At 43.4% G+C, this 5,315-nt stretch overlaps 1 long non-coding RNA gene across 1 annotated transcript; it reads left to right on the forward strand.

The window, feature by feature from the left end:
• The first annotated feature begins 2,647 nt into the window (after window positions 1-2,647).
• Window positions 2,648-4,866, forward strand: LOC116536197. Its single transcript, XR_004262527.1, has 3 exons — window positions 2,648-2,669; window positions 3,548-3,552; window positions 4,736-4,866. It is a non-coding gene; the product is annotated as an uncharacterized LOC116536197 (long non-coding RNA).
• The last annotated feature ends 449 nt before the right edge of the window (window positions 4,867-5,315 follow it).

Here is a 5,315-nt window from a genome sequence, read left to right on the forward strand (position 1 = left end):
CTAAAAATACAAAAATTAGCCAGGCATTGTGGTGGGTGCCTGTAATTCCAGCTAGCTGGGAAGCTGAGGCAGGAGAATCACTTGGAACTGGGAGTCGGAGATTGCAGAGAGCTGAGACTGCACCACTGAACTCCAACCTGGGCAATAAGAGCGAAACTCTGTCTCTCTCTCTCTCTATATATATATATATATATCAGCTTTAGTCCTGATAAGGAGGATTTCTAAATAATTAGGGGCAAATGCCTTCCTCTCTACCTGGGATTCTGTTTTCCTGTTGTAAAATAGAAAAGCAAAGTCAAAGATGGCAAAATTGTGAGAAAGCAAATGATAGCCAGAACTGAGGTGGGGAGAGGCCTTCAACTGGGGAGGGAATTGGGACATAACCCTCTTCATTTCCACTCCCCCAATCAAGTTGCATTTTGCAACTGATAACCAGTGAAAATGGTTATAAGGACAGGTCTTTGAAGTCTAAATGCATCAAGTTATAACACTGATATCCAAGTAGAAGATTGGTATCTGCAAAAGTCAGTATGAATACAGAAAGACAGTTTTCAATCTGCTGCTCTCCCTACAAACAATCTCTGCCCAATCTTTTCCTTTTTTTTCTTTTCGGAGACAGTTTCGTTCTGTCACCAAAGCCAGAGTGCTGTGGTTCTGCCTCAGCTCACTGCAATCTGCACCTCCTGGGTTTAAGCAATTATTGTGCCTTGGCCTCCCAAGTAGCTGGGATTATAGGTGTGTGCCATCACACCCAGCTAATTGTATTTTTAGTATAGATGGGGTTTCACCATGTTAGCCAGGCTGGTCTCGAACTCCTGGCCTCAAGTGATCCACCCACCTTGGCTTCCCAAAGTGCTGGGATTACAGGTGTGAGCCACCACGCCCAGCCTCTGCCCAATCTTTTCTAAGAAAGCTAACTCTGAGTGACTCAGAGCTAGGTAAAGGTTTCCCTTGTTTTCTTTTCAGGATCAGTATTGGAAATAGAATAACTGTATTAAACAGCTTTGCCTCCAGGCCTTGGCCTCGTTACAGCAAGCTACAAGCAAGGATACAGCAAAAAAATTGAAGACTATTTCTCCCTGTGTGATATGTGAAATCTAGAATCTAGGATTTTTGAAGCTTGGCGTGTGTGTGGTTATAGGTAAAGGTATGGGTGTGAAAGGAGGAACCTAATCTGTTAGGAATATGGAGAAGGACAAGTGGCAGGTCGCAAGGTCTTCTCCAATAGCTTCTTCATTCTTTCACGCGGGCAATTACTCTTTTGTATTATAAGGAGGACAAAAGTGGAAAGGAATTCAGAGGCCAGGGCCACTCTGGAGGTTTGTTAAAACCTCTCTTGTTTATGTCACTAAGGGATGAATCCTGACTGGTCTCAGGCAAACATAGCAACCACATCTGCCATTGTCATAGGCTATATTAGGGATACATGTGAGACTCAATTCTGGCTAGGGATGTATACGAGAAACTCTTCTGGGTCCTTCAGTTTTTGCACAACAGCCCTTGCTTCTGTTTTGCACACTGTGGCATGAGGATGTGATGTCTGGAGGACTGGCAGCTATTTTGTAATGAGGAAGCAACATATCACTAATAGGGTAGTAGAACACAATTTTTGAAGAGGCCTGGGTTCCCTGCTGACATTACTGAAGTGCTTTGTTCTGGTCCACTCGTCTCCACACTTCATGCTAAGGAAACTATACACATTCTATGATTTGAGCCACTGATAACAAAAAAGCTTATAAATCAAAAGGTATCTTAATACCTATTCTACCTATAGTATCTACTGTCTGTACTTTTGAGGGTCAACGTCGCCTGAAATTCAGGTTGCTCTTGGGTAAACCATACCTTGTTCTTGCGACCTAGACAGACAAAGCTGTGAAGCGTGGTTTCCTTAGACTGATGAGGTGAAGGGATCTTGGAGGAAGAGCTGAACCCAGAAAGTGGAGGCAAAACCAAGAGATTTGGAGTGACTCACAAACTGGCATCACTTGGGCTATGTAAGGGAACGTTGTTCTCAGACTAATCATGCCTCACATCTGATCATATCACACTCTGCTTAAAATTCTTCTAGAGGTCGATTTGCCGCGATCACACCACTGCACTCCAGCCTGGGCAACGGAGTGAAACTCCATCTCAAAAACAAACAAACAAACAAAAATGTTCATAGTAGCATTAATCAAAATAGCCAAAAAGTAGAAATACTCTAAATGGCTATTAACTAATGGGTGGATAAGTAAAGGGTGGTATATTCATACAATGGAATATTATTCAGCCGTAAAAATAACATTTTCTTTTTGTCTTGCTCAAAGTCAGTCATTCTCTCCTGGGTGTTTGTTGTTCCAGATTACATGAAATAATAACTGTAGCCGCTTGTTCAAGCCTCATGTTGCGTCTCGTTCTGTTTTATTCAGTGTTTTCTTAGCATCTGTCTTCTAAAGGTATTTGTTGAGTTAGTTAGCATACATGAAAACGTTTTTTGTTTTCCTTTTTTTGTTTTTCATATTTTTATTTCCTTTATTTTTTTACAGAGTCTCCCTCTGTCACCCAGGCTGGAGTGGAGTGGCATGATCTCAGTTCACTGCAACCTCTGCCTCCTGGATTTTCTCCACTTCCCACGCTCCCAGTTTCAAGCGATTCTCCTGCCTCAGTCTCCTGAGTAGCTGGGATTACAGGTGTGCACCACCACACCTTGCTAATTTTTGTAGCTTTAGCAGAGATGGGGTTCTTTCATGTTGGCCAGACTGGTCTTGAACTCCTGAGCTCATGCAGTCCGCGTGCCTTGGCCTCCCAAAATGCTGCGATTATAGGTGTGAGTCACCACACCTGGCAGCACACGTGGAATACGGAATGCAACGTGCTCAAAGTACTTGCTGCTGGAAAAACAGTAGCTGCTGACATTGGGTGTCATAGAGCGTGGTGGCACAACGTGTGTGGTTATCTAGAATGAAGTTTGAGTCCCTGCTTGCAATCTTGTCTGCTTTCCCACCTTGTACTAGTACTTTAATTATTTTGGCCTCAGATCGTTATTGCTGAAGTGTTGATTATAACACCTACTTCATGAAAGGCAGTTCCAAGAATTACATAAGAACATTTTAGAAAAGACTAAACCTTGTGCAAGTGAGGAAAATATAACAATAGGAAAGAAATATGAGGAAATTCTTCAAATGCTCATTCCTAAAGCTGCCTCTGAACACATAAAACAACGTATTTCCAAGGGTGGGATCTGAAGAGCCTCACGAAGTGGGATGAATGGCATTTGAGAGCACCGTTTCCTGTATGTAACAACGTGTATCTCTTCTTCCCAGATACCAATCCACTGGCCTAGGATCTATGACTTTGGGTTCACGAATCTACATCCAAGGGAACTTAAGTAGCTGCAGGAGTGCAAGAAATTGTAGGTGCCAGCCAGGCGCAGTAGCTCACGCCTATAATCCCAGCACTTTGGGAGGCTGAGGTGGATGGATCACTTGAGGTCAGGAGTTCAAGACCAGTCTGGCCAACATGGTGAAACCCCATCTCTACTAAAAATAACAATGCAAAAATTAGCCAGGCGTAGTGGCGGGTGCATATAATCCCAGCTGCTTGGAGGCTGAGGCAGAAGAATCGCTTGAACCCGGGAGGTGGAGGTTGCAGTGAGCTGAGATTGAAACCATTGCACTCCAGCCTGGATGACAACACCGAAACTCCATCTCAAAAAAAAAAGAAAAGAAAAAGAAATTCTAGGTGCCTATGCATGCAATCTGTCTCTTTATCTCTATTCTCTCAGGAGCACGTATACACACACACACACACACACACACACACACACGTTATTATTATACCAGCCAATGGCAACAACCTCAGATCTCCCTTTCTGTGCAAAGCCTCATCAGTGGTTAACTTCAGCATCCACTCCCAGCTTGAAAACAATTGGAGAAGCTGTCACATTACATGCTTGGCCCAACCAATGACTATCATGTCAAGGGGCCATTTTGAGTGTCAGCCTTCCAGTTCTACAGAAACTAAAAACCTGACCCATTCTAAAAAATTGCCATAGTTGCTGAAGCCAGAGACGCAAGCTACCTGTCACCTCACCATGAGAGGATCCAACCAGCTCCCTTTTAAAGTTATGCACTAGGGAACAGATGCTAAATGTGTGACATCCTTGTGGCAATGGCACAGAATAAATGGCCCAGTTAAAATCCAATTGTCTTAAAGTTCTCCCCAAACAGGACATTTTTACTGATATATAAAATTCCTCTTGCAACAAGTGTCTTTTTAGTTAAAAATCAATAAATGTTCTTTTTATAAAATCAAAGTGATTTGTGGTTTGGATAGTTGTCTCTGTGTGTGTGTGTGTGTGTGTGTGTGTGTGTGTGTGTGATTTTATAGGAGTTAAAAATAAATGTGGACTGGAGGAAATGAACCAGTTACTAAGATTAGAACATAGTCCCTTTATAGAGATGCAGGAACCCTATTTTAACACTGTGCGATAGAACTTTCTGTGACAATAAAAATATTTTACACCTGTGCCATCCAACATGGTAGCTACTTACACATAGAGTAATTGACATTTGGCTAGGGTAACAGGGGAACTGATTGTGTGTGTATGTGTGTGTGTGTGTGTGAGAGATGAAGCCTCGTTTTGTCACCCAGGCCAGAGTGCAGTGGTGTGATCCCAGCTCACTCTAACCTCCGCCTCCCAGGTTCAAGCGATTCTCCTGCCTCAGCCTCCTGAGCAGCTGATACTGCAAGCAAGTACCACCAAGCTCAGCTCAGTTTGGTATTTTTAGTAGAGATGGGATTTCGCCATGTTGGCCTGGCTGGTCTCTAACTCCTGACCTCAGGTGATCCACCCGCCCCGGCCTCCCAAACTGTTGGGATTACAGGCGTGAGCCACCACACCTGGCCAAAATTTTTAATTTTATTTAATTTTAAATAATTTAAATTTAGCTTTAAATGGCTGTATGTGGGCCAGGGGGGCAGTGGCTCATACCTATAATCCCAGCAATTTGGGAGGCCAGGAGGCAGGAGGATCACCTGAGGCCAGGAGTTTAAGAATAGCTTAGGCAACATAGCAAGTCCCCATTTCTACAATACAAAACAAAAAGCTTTAGCTGAGCATGGTGGCATGTACCTGCAATACCACTTCAGCCCAGGAGTTCAAGGCTGCAGTGAGCTATGATCAGGCCACTGCACTCCAACCTGGACAACAGAGCAAGACCTCATCTTTAAATAAGTAAATCGCCATATGTGGCTAGTATCTCGCATATGGGACAATACCACCTTATGTTAATTCCAGCCTGAAACTGAGACCCTCAGAGAATTCTTATGCTACA

The sequence above is a fragment of the Sapajus apella genome, unplaced genomic scaffold (assembly GCF_009761245.1).
Source record: "Sapajus apella isolate SASKATOON/1434 unplaced genomic scaffold, GSC_monkey_1.0 scaffold99, whole genome shotgun sequence".
Classification (NCBI taxonomy): domain Eukaryota; kingdom Metazoa; phylum Chordata; class Mammalia; order Primates; family Cebidae; genus Sapajus; species Sapajus apella.